The sequence below is a fragment of the Triticum urartu genome, chromosome 3A (assembly GCF_056163025.1).
Source record: "Triticum urartu cultivar PI428250 chromosome 3A, HENAU_Tu73, whole genome shotgun sequence".
Lineage (NCBI taxonomy): Eukaryota > Viridiplantae > Streptophyta > Magnoliopsida > Poales > Poaceae > Triticum > Triticum urartu.
The window spans coordinates 600,354,173-600,370,549 of record NC_141875.1 but is presented as its reverse complement, the minus strand read 5'-3'; the positions used below and the strand labels follow the sequence as shown (position 1 = coordinate 600,370,549).

The window sequence follows — 16,377 nt, the reverse complement described above, 5'->3', positions numbered from 1 at the left end:
TAAGAAGGATGGCAAAGTGAAAGGTATATTTGATATACATGTTATTGATGTGTACCTTACTAATGCTCGTAGTAGCGCCTGTGTATTTGATACTGGTTCTGTTGCTCATATTTGCAACTCGAAACAGGGGCTACGAATTAAATGAAGATTGGCTAAGGACGAGGTGACAATACGCGTCGGAAATGGTTCCAAGGTCGATGTGATCGCCGTCGGCATGCTACCTCTACATCTACCCTCGGGATTAGTTTTATACCTGAATAATTGTTATTTGGTGCCAGCGTTGAGCATGAACATTATATCTGGATCTTGTTTGATGCGAGACGATTATTCATTTAAATCAGAGAATAATGGTTGTTCTATTTATACGAGTAATTAATATCTTTTATGGTCATGCACCCTTGATGAGTCGTCTACTTTTGTTGAATCTCGATCGTAGTGATACACATATTCATAATATTGATGCCAAAAGATGCAAAGTTAATAATGATAGTGTAACTTATTAGTGGCACTACCGTTTAGGTCATATTTGTGTAAAGCGCATGAAGAAACTCCATGCAGATGGGCTTTTGGAATCACTTGATGATTGCGAACCATCACTCCGTTCTCCGGAATAATGGAGCGAGCCACTGACTTACTGGAAATAATACATACTGATGTATGCAGTCTGATGAGTGTTGAGGCTCGCGGCAGATATCGTTATTTTCTGACCTTCACAGATGATTTGAGCAGATATGGGTATATCTACGTAATGAAACATAAGTCTGAAACATTTGAAAAGTTCAAAGAATTTTAGAGTAAAGTGGAAAATCATCGTAACAAGAAAATAAAGTTTCTACGATTTGATCGCGGAGGCGAATACTTGAGTTACAAGTTTGGTCTTCATTTGAAATAATGTGGAATAGTTTCGCAACTCACGCCACCTGGAACATCACAGCGTAATGGTGTGTCCGAATGTTGTAACCGTACTTTATTAGATATGGTGTGATCTATGATGTCTCTTACCGATTTACCACTATCATTTCTGGGTTATGCTTTAGAGACGACTACATTCACGTTAAATAGGGCACCATATAAATCCGTTGAGACGACACCATATGAACTGTGGTTTAGAAAGAAATCTAAGCGGCCATTTCTTAAAGTTTGGGGTTGCGATGCTTATGTGAAAAAGCTTCAGCTTGATAAGCTCGAACCCAAATCGGAGAAATGTGTCTTCATAGGACACCCAAAAGAAAATGTTGGGTACACCTTCTATCATAGATCCGAAGGCAAGATATTCATTGTTAAGAATGGATCCTTTCTAGAGAAGGAGTTTCTCTCGAAAGAAGTGAGTGGGAGGAAAGTAGAACTTGATGAGGTAGTTGTACCTTCTCTCAAATTGGAAAGTGTTCATCACATAGTTCAGTTCCAGTGATGCCTTCACCAATTAGTGAGGAAGCTAATGGTGATGATCATAAAACTTCAGATCAAGTTACTACCGAACCTCGTAGGTCAACCAGAGTACGTTCTATGCCAGAGTGGTACGGTAATCCTGTTCTGAAGACATGTTACTAGACCATGACGAACCTACGAACTATGAGGAAGCGATGATGAGCCCAGATTCCGCAAAATGGCTTGCGGCCATGAAACCTGAGATGGGATCCATGTATGAGAACAAAGTATGGACTTTGGTTCACTTGCCCGATGAACAGCAAACCATAGAAAATAAATGGATCTTGAAGAAGAAGAATGACACTGATGGTAATGTTACTGTCTACAAAGCTCGACTTATTGCGAAAGGTTTTCGACAAGTTCAAGGAGTTCACTACGATGAGACCTTCTCACCCTTAGCGATGCTTAAGTCTGTCTGAATCATGTTAGCAATTGCTGCATTTTATGATTATGAAATTTGGCAAATATATGTCAAAAATTCATTCCTTAATGGATTTCTTAAAGAAGAGTTGTATATGATGCTACCAGAAGGTTTTGTCGATCCTAAAGGTGCTAACAAAGTGTGCGTGCTCCAGCGTTCCATTTATGACTAGTGCAAGCCTCTCGGAGTTGGAATATACGCTTTGGTAGTGTGATCAAAGCATACGGTTTTATACAGACTTCTAGAGAAGCCTGTATTTACAAGAAAGTGAGTAGGAGCTCTATAGCATTTCTAATATTATATGTGGATGACATATTATTGATTGGAAATGATATAGAATTTCTGGATAGCATAAAATGATACTTGAATAAGAATTTTTCAATGAAAGACCTCGATGAAGCTGCTTATATATTGGGCATCAAGATCTATAGAGATAGATCAAGACGCTTAATTGGAGTTTCATAAAGCACATACCTTGATAAAGTTTTGAAGAAGTTCAAAATGGATCAGTCAAATAAAGGGTTCTTGTCTGTGCTACAAGGTGTGAAGTTGAGTCAGACTCAATGTCGGACCACTGCAGAAGATAGAGAGAAAATGAAAGTCATTCCCTATGCCTCAACCATAGGTTCTATCATGTATGCAATGCTGTGTACCAGACCTGATGTGTGCCTTGCTATAAGTTTAGCTGGGAGGTACCAAAGAAATCCAGGAGTGGATCACCGGACAGCGGTCAAGAACATCCTGAAATACTTGAAAAGGACTAAGGATATGTTTCTCGTTTATGGAGGTGACAAAGAGCTTAGCGTAAATGGTTACGTTGATGCTAGCTTTGACACTGATTCGAATGACTCTAAGTCACAAACCGGATACATATTTATATTGAATGGTGGAGCTGTCAGTTGGTGCGGTTCCAAGCACATCATCATGGCGGGATCTACATGTGAAGCAGAGTACATAGCTGCTTCAGAAGCAGCAAATGAAGGAGTACGGTTGAAGGAGTTCATATCCGATCTAGGTGTAATACCTAGTGCATCGGGTCCAATGAAAATCTTTTGTGACAATACTGGAGCAATTGCCTTAGCAAAGGAATCCATATTTCACAAGAGAACCAAACACATCAAGAGACGCTTCAACTCCATCTGTGGTCAAGTCGAGGAGGGAGACATAGAGATTTGCAAAATACATACAAATCTGAATGTTACAGACCCGCTGACTAAGCCACTTCCACAAGAAAAACATGATCAACACCAATACTCCATGGTTGTTAGAATCATTACAATGTAATCTAGATTATTGACTCTAGTTCAAGTGGGAGACTGGAGGAAATATACCCTAGAGGCAATAATGAAGTTGTTATTTATATTTCCTTATATCATGATAAATGTTTATTGTTCATGCTAGAATTGTATTAACTAGAAACTTGATACATGTGTGAATACATAGACAAAACAAAGTGTCCCTAGTATGCCTCTACTTGACTAGCTCGTTAATCAAAGATGGTTAAGTTTCCTGACCATAGACATGTGTTGTCATTTGATGAACAAGATCACATCATTAGGAGAATGATGTGATGTACAAGACCCATTCATTAGCTTAGCATAATGATCGTTAAGTTTTATTGCTATTGCTTTCTTCATGACTTATACATACTCCTTTGACTATGAGATTATGCAACTCCCGAATACCGGAGGAACACCTTGTGTACTATCAAACATCACAACGTAATTCGGTGATTATAAAGATGCTCTACAGGTGTCTCCAAAGGTGTTTGTTGGGTTGGCATAGATTGAGATTAGGATTTGTCACTCCGAGTATCGGAGAGGTATCTCTAGGCCCTCTCGGTAATGCACATCACTATAAGCCTTGCAAGCAATGTGACTAATGACTTAGTTACGGGATGATGCATTACACAACGAGTAAAGAGACTTGCTGGTAAGAAGATTGAACTAGGTATGAGGATACCAATGATCGAATCTCAGGCAAGTAACATATCGATGACAAAGGGAATAACATATCACTACACCATGACACCACATTCCCTATAGACATGTGTTGGAAAAACTATTGTGTACCAACGGACTGTTGGTTGGGAAAACTTCTATCAGACGGTCGGTCGGCAATACTCACATGTAGCTTCAAATCATCGGTCGGGAATAGTTTATTATCCTACGTCATATCATCGGTCAGGAATGCTTCACTTCCCTTTGGATTGTTGGTCGGCAATGAAACGCTGACCGATTGCTTGTGGGTAAATGGGCCGGCCAGATAGCTGCGCGCGCACGGACGAAAAACTTAGCGCAAAAACAGCCCACTCCACGAAAAATCCCTCTTTTTTTTCTTGTTCTGCCCCTAACCGGTGCCACAGACTGCCCCCAAATCTCATTCTTCCTCCTAACCTAAATCCGCCGCCGCCGCCGCTCGAGCTCTCTCTCGCCGTCCAGCTACGTGCTCTTCGGCCGGGGAGGCTGTGACCCCCTCTCCCACTCGTTCCCCAGCGTCTCCATCGTCGACCCCACACCATTCTGTTCCTCGGTGAGTGCTCTCTACGGCCAGCCTCCGCGCGTAAGCTTCCAGCGAGGCTGCCGCCGCCCTGCCTGGCCCGTCCTCCCCCTCTCTACCATGGTATCCACCATGGCCGTCGGAGTACAGAAGAGATCTTGGCGGCGGCGAGAGAGGGCTCGGGATAGGGTTAATGAGGGGCTTCATATAGAGAGGAGAAAAGAGGTCCTCAGCTCCTTCCCCTTCGGCCTTCCCCAGCCGGATCTGCTCCCCTTCGGCCTTCCCCAGTCGGATCTGCTCCCCTTCGCCCTTCCCCAGCCGGATCTGCTCCCCTTCATCCACCCTGACTCCCCGAGCTCCTCCCTCAGGTAGTTCCTCTGCTCACCACTCTTCCCCTGTTTGTGCTGCTGCCTGCTTGCCGCTTGCTAGTACTGTGTAACCGTGTGCCTACTTGCTCCTGTGGTGCTTGCTGCTTGTGTGGTTGTGGTGTGCTTGCTGCTGTTATACTGTGTGTGCTTGCTGTGGTGTGCAGTGTGCTGCTAGCCACGGTTCTGCTGCTTGATGTGCTAGTGCTACTGTCGTATTGCTGCTGAATGTTGATATTCTACTGCCTATTGATTGGTGATTAATCCAGTTTCTTCCCTGGAAATGAAGCATTAGATGTTATACATGGTAATGTGTTGTCCCTTGAAAACTGAAACTCTGTTACGAATTGTAATTCTGTTAAACCTCATAGGGCAATGAACTGTACATTCTCTCAGACAAACTGTAGATGAAGAGAATAACAAAAATATTTTGTATACCATCAACAGGTAAGAAGTGGCATCGAGCTAAACTGACATAATAAAAGGAGAATATAGACCAGCATTGATTGTTACTAGTCAATGCACATAGCTAGATATCGATGTTCTTCTTCTGGTTGTTGCTTATTAATTGTTTGGCACTCATCTTGCCCCAACTAACTTTCAGTGATCCGTACTCATGTCGGTATGGCACTGATTTATCTCTAGACATGGTTCTGTCTTACTGTTATAGGCAAATGTTAGTAAACAAAATAGTGTGTTCCTTTCAGAAGAGTACAAAAGAATTCATGTTGCTGTAAAGAAATAAGGTGGACCATCAAATAAAACATTGTTTCAGAATTTGTGGTTTTGGAATGATTATTCGGTTTTTTCTTATGAGACCTGGGTAACAAGATAAAAGTTCCTTACATGATGGAACGCTGATGGAGAGTCAATGGTAAGATGGTCCGCCTAGTGTTTTCCTATCAAAGAAGCAATGCTAACTATGATTTGCTCAGTTTAACAAGGCGACCTGATTTTTTTTAAATAGTCTCATATTTTAATGTGATGATATGATGACTTCTTCTGCATTACACCATGTTGTATTCATAAAAAATATGCTTAGCGTGTCATACATACAATCTAGTTGGACTCATATTCGATATTGAATTTATGTGTTCCATTCCCAATTTACAGGGCTGCCCTGATTTCATTTCTCAATAAAAACAATAAGACAAATAGGTAGGAACATATCCACCTTCTTACGGTTCTGAAAATTATTACAGAATTACGCAAGCACTCCATGAACCAAAAATTTAGCAACAAACTCTAACCATACACTCAAGTGCTTGGACACAAGAATCAGAAAAACACACTAAAAATGACATATGATGTGGTCAGCCGATTGGTGCGCCTTTTAGGTATCATGACTATTATCCTCCATTCCCATATTATTGTTGTCTTGATTTGCCTGCAATTGTTATCTTGGCTATCATTTAGTCAACCACTTATATTAGGTTTGTTGGCCCGTAGTCTTCCATATAGCTATTTCAACTAAATTTGTAGTCTTTCATATATATAGGAATTGTCTTCTACTATTCAGGTCTCACATATATTCCTTGCGGTGTGTTAACTTTGTATGATAAAATAAAATGTCTGTTGAAAATAACTAATAGTATATGATCAGTCTGGACTTTCTTCTCTGCAAAAAACAATTTGTAGTGCAGTCGGCAACTCGGCATCTAACTGTTGGTATATTATTGTGTTGCTTCTTTTCCCCTCAACTTTTACATTTTACCATGCTATTCGCTGCTACCTGTTCTTCATCATATGAGTTCTTACTCCTTCCATTTATGTAGGAATGTCTGAAGAGAGTTATCCCCTATGAGCACATGGACATTGCATAATCAGTCTTATCATGGGAATAATTTGCCTGCCTAAAGAAGGCGAAGCAATCAGCCAAGCAATGATACTGGAGTCCAGTAAAGAGAAATCTTCCAGTGACAATCAAGAGTTGAATCGTAGACATTCCAAAGGAGACAAGTCATCCAACCATCCAGCGGAAGTGTAGACAATTTAAAGAAACCAGCAATTGATCCGGGCAATAATAGCGCATCAGTTTCATCTAGTTCTATACATAAGAAGGTAACACACTTGTATGTTCCACTGGACATCTATTTTTATATGTCTGGCTGAATCACTACGTTTCTAGTCTTCACCGTGTACATATGTCTCTTGCGGGTGTGCTATTTGTTCCAGTGGAAGATAGGTTCCAGTTTTTATAAATGGTCCTCTGCATGTGAATATGTTCTCTGTACACGAACCAAATTGTCGTACTAGTTTTACTGAAAACATATACTAGCTAGTATCAGTTTACTGAAAACCTAACCAGTCTGCATGCAATTTTTTTATATATGAAAAATGGTGATGATGAGTGCATGCTGCTGTTTGACTAGATCACTGCCTGCTGGTCCAGATTATATGGTCATGAAGCTCGGCGTTGACAAGAGCATCACCCTGTAGCTATGCGTCCTTCTCTAACAAACACTCAAAGCACTACCATGCCGGGCTGTGGGTGCGTATGATTTGAATCTGCAGTAAAGACTGGTAATTTTGTTTGTATCTAGTCTTGACCATGTATGTCGTCGGGCACCAATTCGACTATTTTCACAGGTATTGCCTCATCGACCAAGGATCTACAGTGACGGCGGGACCACCGACCCCATGGAGGCAGCACCAAAACCCTAGCCGCTACTGCTCTCCCCTGAGTCCCCTCCTCATCTCCTTCCTCGTGCGGTAAGTGTTACTACACATTTTTTTTACATGTTTCTCTCTCAGGCTAATTTTAATCTCACACCATCCTGGGTGGTACTCTGTGTGTTTTAGATGCTCTGCTTCATCTTTTCTCAAGCCTCCACCAGTCAAATTCGACCGGGAAAAAGAAACACCTACATACATATTATCGGGTAGTCACCTGACAAAATGTTACATATATCAGTTTTGTCATTTAAGCCCATTTGATGTCATCTTCATAACTCTGTCTATCACCAGCTATGGTGTGGAATATTAACTGGGGATTTTGACATGCAGATGTTCAAGCTGGAGGATGTGGCGATGGAATATGGATCAATGAGATGAAGAAAGGTGTTGATGTAAGTACCAGAATGATGGAAGGATCTTGTGGTTATCTAGTTGCCCACCAGCAGGATTCAATGTAGATGATGTGCCTCTAGGGCAAATTCTAGAAACGAAAGCGACCCATTTTTGCTCTCAAACAATGAACATATTTTGTTCCCTATTTAATAAGTTAAATTAGTTTATGGGAAATTTTGATGTGAAAATTATTGAATGTGTGTTATTATTGTTTGGTTTTGGTTTACTATTGTTGGACGACATGCACGTTATTGTAATGATTTGCGTAACATAATTGATATTCTATTGATAATGTGAAATCCAGCTATATGGGAGGGCTAGCTGACATTGGTTGGCAAAATAAACCCCATCTGACAGTTGGTCGGGAAAAGCTAATGCGAGGCCCAACAGAATGTTGGTCGGGAAAGAATGCCATGTCCGATAGTCGGTCGAGAAAGGCCCATGACAGCCCCAATGGATTGTTGGTCGGGAAAGAATATTCTGACCGATAGTTGGTCGGGAAAGGCCTATGGCGGCACCAATAGACTGTTGGTCGGGAAAGGTCCATGGCAGGCCCAACAGAATGTTGGTCGGGAAAGATGTTCCATAGCCGACAAGCAGTCGGTCGGGAAAACTATGTCGGTCGGGAAAGGGCTTTCCCGTCTGGACTTACCCCAACAGACAGGGTCGGTCGGCAATAGTCTTTCCCGACCGACTGTTTGTTGGTAGACATTGTATTCCCGACCAATCTAGTTGTCAGGGATGTAGTGTTGTGGTGTAGTGTATGTTGTTATTGCGGTTTGACCGATAAAGATCTTCGTAGAATATGTAGGAACTAACATGAGCATCTAGGTTCCGCTATTGGTTATTGATCGGAGATGTGTCCCAGTCATGTATGCATAGTTCTCGAACCCGTAGGATCCGCACGCTTAACGTTCGATGATGATTTGTATTATGAGTTATGTGTTTTGGTGACCGAAGATTGTTTGGAGTCCCGGATGAGATCATGGACATGACGAGGAGTCTCAAAATAGTCGAGAGGTAAAGATTGATATATCAGACGATAGTATTTGGACATCGGAATGGTTTCGAGACGTTTCGGATAGATCTTGCTTTCAGTCTACGAGGGTACGTGGACACACTCTCCCCCTCTCATTGCTATACATCTCCTAGATAGATCTTGCGTGATCGTAGGAAATTTTTTGAAATTGCGTGCTACGTTCCCTAATAGTCTTGTGTGGAAGCTCACTTCAGATGGCCAGTTCTCCGTCCAGAGTGCATACCAGCTCTTCTTCATGGGTAACACACGTTTTTCCTACTCCAAACCAATATGGAAATCCAAAGCGCCGCCGAGATGGAAGTTCTTCATGTGGCTCCTTTGCAACACTTGGCATCAATGATAAATGACATAAGTCTTATGTTTGTTTGGCTCAATCTATGTAAGATTCCTAATCGAGCACAGCTAAGTTTTCACCATGGAATAGCTACAAAAAATTGCATTTTCACTGGAATGGGTACAAAAACGTACAACACATGCATACTGTGCGAGTAAACTCATGTCGCATGCATGCTGTACAAATGCATTGAGCGTGCACTAGTGTTGCAAGTATACATCACAAATGGTCTAGTGTCGTAAGTTTACATCACACACATAAAAAATTACACCGCATGCATATGCATGGGTGTGTGTACTACTAGAATAGCTGCCGCTGCCGACGGCCCCCGTCGTCATACATGGAGGTATCCCGATGGCCTAGGTCAAGCCGTAGGCGTAGAAAAGCCATTCTCATATGTCGACCTATGCCGATGGGGGGCATTGGCATATGTTCACCTATGCCGATGGGGGTCGTCGGCATAGCTCAGCCGTCGGCAGCGCTGGCTATATGCCTACAGTGGCCGTCGGCATAGCTCGGGCCGTCGACATAGCGGTGGGCCTGGCTACACAGTGGGCGACGGCCGTTGGACGGTGCCAGACCTAAGCCAACGGAGCTAACGGCCGGGGGCCGTCGGCATAGCTATGCCGACGTCATCGATCCGCGTGCGCTGCCACGTCATTGATCCGAGCCCCTCATCGGTTCGTGGGGTGGCAGAGGTATGCCGACGGCCAGGGCCCATGGCCTCTGCCACGTCATCGATCCATGTCCTATGACACGTCATCGATTTAGGGCTTTGTCGATCCGTGGTCGTAGCTATGCCAACGGCATTGTAGTCGGCATAGATTTGCGCTATTTTTTCTACTTTACTTATTTTCTCTTATTCTCTTTTTTTCAAAACTAATTTTATTTACTTAAATGTGCTTTATGTAAAAAAAACATACCAACATTATATATCGATTGCCCACCTCATGGACGTCGCTGCCGCCGTGTCACGGAGGGGGGAAACGGCCGATGATACGTCTCCAACGTATCTATAATTTTTGATTGCTCCATGCTATAGTATCTTCTTTTTTGGACATTATTGGGCTTTATTATCCAATTTTATATTATTTTTTGGGACTAACCTATTAACCGGAGGCCTAGCCCAGAATTGTTGTTTTTGCCTATTTTAGGGTTTCGAAGAAAAGGAATATCAAACGGAGTCCAAACGGAATGAAACCTTCGAGAACGTGATTTTTGGAATGAACAAGATCCAGGAGACTTGGACCCTACGTCAAGCAACCAATAGGGAAGCCACGAGGTAGGGGGCGCGCCTACCCCCCAGGCACGCCCTCCACCCTCGTGGGCCCCCTGTTGCTCCACCGACGTGCTTCTTCCTCCTATATATACCTACGTACCCCCAAAACCCTAACTCCACCGCCGTAACTTTCCGTATCCACGAGATCCCATCTTGGGGCATGTTCCGGAGCTCCACCGGAGGGGGCATGGATCACAGAGGGCTTCTACATCAACACCATAGCCCTTCCGATGAAGTGTGAGTAGTTTACCTCAGACCTTCGGGTCCATAGTTATTAGCTAGATGGCTTCTTCTCTCTTTTTGGATCTCAATACAAAGTTCTCCCCCTCTCTCCTGGAGATCTATTCGATGTAATCTTCTTTTTGCGGTGTGTTTGTTGAGACGGATGAATTATGGGTTTATGATCAAGTTTATCTATGAACAATATTTGAATCTTCTCTGAATTCTTTTATGTATGATTGGTTATCTTTGCAAGTCTCTTCGAATTATCAGTTTGGTTTGGCCTACTAGATTGATCTTTCTTGCAATGGGAGAAGTGCTTAGCTTTGGGTTCAATCTTGCGGTGTCCTTTCCCAGTGACAGTAGGGGCAGCAAGGAACGTATTGTATTGTTGCCATCGAGGATAACAAGATGTTTTTTTATCATATTGCATGAATTGATCCCTCTAGATCATGTCATCTTGCTTAAAGCATTACTCTGTTCTCTTGAACTTAATACTCTAGATGCATGCTGGATAGCGGTCGATGTGTGGAGTAATAGTAGTAGATGCAGGCAGGAGTCGGTCTACTTGTCTCGGACGTGATGCCTATATACATGATCGTACCTAGATATTCTCATAACTATGCTCAATTCTGTCAATTGCTCAATAGTAATTTGTTGACCCACCGTAAAATACTTATGCTCTTGAGAGAAGCCACTAGTGAAACCTATGGCCCCCGGGTCTATCTTCATCATATTAATCTTCCAATACTTAGTTATTTTCATTGCCTTTTATTTTACTTTGCATCTTTATTATAAAAATACCAAAAATCTTATCTTATCATATCTATCAGATCTCAATCTCGTAAGTGACCCTGTAGGGATTGACAACCCCTTATCGCGTTGGTTGCGAGGATTTTTTTTTGTAGGTGCGAGGGACTCGCGCGTAGCCTCCTACTGGATTGATACCTTGGTTCTCAAAAACTGAGGGAAATACTTATGCTACTCTGCTGCATCACCCTTTCCTCTTCAAGGGAAAACCAACGCAAGTTCTCAAGAGGTAGCAAGAAGGATTTCTTGCGCCGTTGCCGAGGAGGTCTACGCAAAAGTCAACATACCAAGTACCCATCACAAACCCTTATCTCCCGCATTACATTATTTTCCATTTGCCTCTCGTTTTCCTCTCCCCCACTTCACCCTTGCCGTTTTATTCGCCCCCTCTCTCTATCCTCCCTCTCTTTCTCTATTTGCCTCTTTTTGCCCGTTTCCTGTTTGCTTGTGTGTTGGATTGCTTGCTTGTCACGATGGCTCAAGATAACACTAAATTGTGTGACTTTACCAATACCAACAACAATGATTTTATTAGCACTCCGATTGCTCCTCTTACCGATGCTGAATCTTGTGAAATTAATGCTGCTTTACTGAATCTTGTCATGAAAGATCCGTTCTCCGGCCTTCCTAGTGAAGATGTTGCTACCCATCTAAATAGCTTCGTTGATTTGTGTGATATGCAAAAGAAGAAAGATGTGGACAATGATATTATTAAATTGAAGCTATTTCCTTTTTTGCTTAGAGATCGTGCTAAATCTTGGTTTTCGTCTTTGCCTAAAAATAGTATTGATTCGTGGAATAAGTGCAAAGATGCTTTTATCTCTAAGTATTTTCCTCCCGCTGAGATCATCTCTCTTAGAAACGATATTATGAATTTTAAGCAACTTGATCATGAGCATGTTGCACAAGCTTGGGAGAGGATGAAATTAATGATACGTAATTGCCCAACACATGGTTTAAATTTGTGGATGATTATACAAAAAATTTACGTCGGATTGAATTTTGCTTCTAGAAATCTTTTAGATTTGGCCGCGGGAGGCACTTTTATGGAAATCACTTTAGGAGAAGCTACTAAACTCCTAGATAATATCATGGTTAATTATTCTCAATGGCACACTGAAAGATCTACTAATAAGAAAGTGCATGCGATATAATAAATTAATGTTTTGAGTGGAAAGATGGATGAACTTATGAAATTATTTTCTAATAAAAGTGTTTCTTCATATCCCAATGATATGCCTTTGTCTACTTTGATTGAGAATAATAATGAATATATGGATGTGAATTTTATTGGTAGGAATAATTTTGGTAACAACGCGTATAGAGGAAACTTTAATCCTAGGCCGTATCCTAGTAATTCCTCTAATAATTATGGTAATTCCTACAACAATTATTGCGGAAATTATAATAAGATGTCCTCTGATTTTGAATCTAATATTAAAGAATTTATTACTTCGCACAAGAATTTCAATGCTTTGATTGAAGAAAAATTGCTTAAGATTGATGAGTTGGCTAGGAACATTGATAGAATTTCTCTTGATGTTGATTCTTTGAAACTTAGATCTATTCCACCTAAGCATGATATCAATGAGTCTCTCAAAGCCATGAGAATTTCCATTGATGATTGCAAAGAAAGAACCGCTAGGATGCGTACTAAGAAAGATTCCTTTATAAGAGCGTGTTCTTCGAGTTTCCATGATAATAAAGACGAAGATCTAAAAGTTATTGATGTGTCCCCTATTAAATCTTTGTTTTGTAATATGAATCTTGATAATGATGGGACTGAATAAGATCCACCTTTACCTAGAAGGCGCTCCAAAAATTCAGAGTTTTTAGATCTTGATGCGAAATTTGATAACTAGATGTTAATGAACCCACTATTTTGGATTTCAAGGAATTTAATTATGATAGCTGCTCTTTGATAGATTGTATTTCCTTGTTGCAATCCATGCTAAATTCTCCTCATGCTTATAGCCAAAATAAAGCTTTTACCAAACATATCGTTGATGCTTTGATGCAATCTTATGAAGAAAAACTTGAGTTGGAAGTTTCTATCCCTAGAAAACTTTATGATGAGTGGGAACCAACTATTAAAATTAAAATTAAAGATCATGAATGCTATGCTTTGTGTGATTTGGCTGCTAGTGTTTCCACGATTCTAAAGACTTTGTGTGATTTGTTAGGTTTTCATGATTTTGATGATTGCTCTTTAAACTTGCACCTTGCGGATTCCACTATTAAGAAACCTGGGAAGAATTAATGATGTTCTTATTGTTGCAAATAGGAATTATGTGCCCGTAAATTTTATAGTTCTTGACATAGATTGCAATCCTTCATGTCCTATTATTCTTGGTACCTTAGAACGATTGGTGCAATTATTGATATGAAGGAAGGAAATATTAGATTCCAATTTCCGTTAAGGAAAGGCATGGAACACTTTCCTAAAAAGAAAATTAAATTACCTTATGAATCTATTATGAGATCCACTTATGGATTGCCTACCAAAGATGGCAATAACTAGATATATCCTTGCTTTTTATGCCTAGCTAGGGGCGTTAAACGATAGCGCTTGTTGGGAGGCAACCCAATCTTATTTTATTTCCTTGCTTTTTGCTCCTATTTAGTAATAAATAATTTATCTAGCCTTTGTTTTGGTTGTGTTTTTTGTGTCAAATTAGTGTTTGTGCCAAGTAGAACCGTTGGGAAGACTTGGGGAAAGTCTTGTTAATCTTGCTGTAAAAAACAGAAACTTTAGCGCTCACGAGAACTGCTGCCATTTTTATTTAGAAAGCGATATTTAGTTAATTCTTTTTGAAGATGATTAATAGATAAATTCCTCACGTCCAGAAATTTATTTTAAATTTTTTGGGGTTCCAGATCTTGCGCTAGCTACAGATTACAAAAGACTGTTCTGTTTTTGACAGATTCTGTTTTTCATGTGTTGTTTGCTTATTTTGATGAATCTATGGCTAGTAAAATAGTTTATAAACCATAGAGAAGTTGGAATACAGTAGGTTTAACACCAATATAAATAAATAATGAGTTAATTACAGTACCTTGAAGTGGTGTTTTGTTTTCTTTCGCTAACGGAGCTCACGAGATTTTCTACTTTAAGTTTTGTGTTGTGAAGTTTTCAAGTTTTGGGTAAAGATTTGATGGATTATGGAACAATGAGTGGCAAGAGCCTAAGCTTGGGGATGCTCATGGAACCTCCAAGATAATTTAAGGGCACCAAAAAGCCAAAGCTTGGGGATGCCCCGGAAGGCATCCCCTCTTTCGTCTACTTCTATCGGTAACTTTACTTGGAGCTATATTTTTATTCACCACATGATAAGTGTTTTGCTTGGAGCGTCTTGTATTATTTGAGCCTTTATTTGTTATTTTACCACAATCATCCTTGCTGTACACACCTTTTGAGAGAGACACACATGATTTGGAAATTATTAGAATACTCTATGTGCTTCACTTATATCTTTTGAGTTATATAGTTTTTGCTCTAGTGCTTCACTTATATCTTTTAGAGCACGTCGGTGGATTTGTTTTATAGAAACTATTGATCTCTCATGCTTCACTTAGATTATTTTGAGAGTCTTAAATAGCATGGTAATTTTCTTAAATAATCCTAATATGCTAGGTATACAAGATTAGTAAAACTTTCCTATGAGTGTGTTGAATACTAAGAGAAGTTGGATGCTTGATAATTGTTTTGAGATATGGAGATGGTGATATTAGAGTTGTGCTAGTTGAGTAGTTGTGAATTTGAGAAATGCTTGTGTTGAAGTTTGTGATTCCCGTAGCATGCATGTATGGTGAACCGTTATGTGATGAAGTCGGAGCATGATTTATTTATTGATTGTCTTCCTTATGAGTGGCGGTCGGGGATGAGCGATGGTCTTTTCCTACCAATCTATCCCCCTAGGAGCATGCACGTAATACTTTGCTTTGATAACTTGTAGATTTTTGCAATAAGTATATGAGTTCGTTATGACTGATGTTGAGTCCATGGATTATACGCACTCTCACCCTTCCATCATTGCTAGCCTCTCTAATACCGCGCACCTTTCGCCAGTATCATACACCCACCATATGCCTTCCTCAAAACAACCACCATACCTACGTATCATGGCATTTCCATAGCCATTCCGAGATATATTGCCATGCAACTTTCCACCGTTCCATTTATCATGACACGCTCCATCATTGTCATATTGCTTTGCATGATCATGTAGTTGACATCGTATTTGTGGCAAAGCCACCGTTCATAATTCTTTCATACATGTCACTCATAAGTCATTGCACATCCAGGTACACCGCCGGAGGCATTCATATAGAGTCATATTTTGTTCTAAGTATCGATTTATAATTCTTGAGTTGTAAGTAAATAAAAGTGTGATGATCATCATTATTAGAGCATTGTCCCAGTGAGGAAAGGATGATGGAGACTATGATTCCTCCATAAGTCGGGATGAGACTCCGGACGAAAAAAGAGGCCATAAAAAGGAGAAAAGGCCAAATAAAAAAATGAGAGAAAAGGAGAGAAGGGACAATGCTACTATCCTTTTACCACACTTGTGCTTCAAAGTAGCACCATGATCTCCATGATAGAGAGTCTCCTATGTTGTCACTTTCATATACTAGTGGGAATCTTTCATTATAGAACTTGGCTTGTATATTCCAATGATGGGCTTCCTCAAAATGCCCTAGGTGTTCGTGAGCAAGTGAGTTGGATGCACACCCATTTAGTTCATTTTTGTTGAGTGATACGTCCATTTTGCGTCATGATTTTATATCAATATCTATTGCATTATGGGCTGTTATTACACACTATGTCACAATACTTATGCCTATTCTCTCTTATTTTACAAGGTTTACATAAAGAGGGAGAATGCTGGCAGCTGGGATTTGTTGGGGAAC

The 16,377-nt window shown here is 40.6% G+C and overlaps 1 long non-coding RNA gene across 3 annotated transcripts; it reads left to right on the top strand.

Moving 5' to 3' along the window:
• The first annotated feature begins 4,189 nt into the window (after positions 1-4,189).
• LOC125545317 (uncharacterized) lies at positions 4,190-7,995 on the top strand. Of its 3 annotated transcripts, none has more exons than XR_015598634.1 (6): positions 4,190-4,716; positions 6,489-6,774; positions 7,086-7,236; positions 7,303-7,425; positions 7,516-7,595; positions 7,720-7,995. It is a non-coding gene; the product is annotated as an uncharacterized LOC125545317 (long non-coding RNA). The 3 variants fall into 3 exon arrangements; XR_007299989.2 differs by having other exon boundaries at positions 4,193-4,716; positions 7,106-7,204; XR_007299988.2 differs by having other exon boundaries at positions 4,194-4,716; positions 7,086-7,204.
• Positions 7,996-16,377: the final 8,382 nt, after the last annotated feature.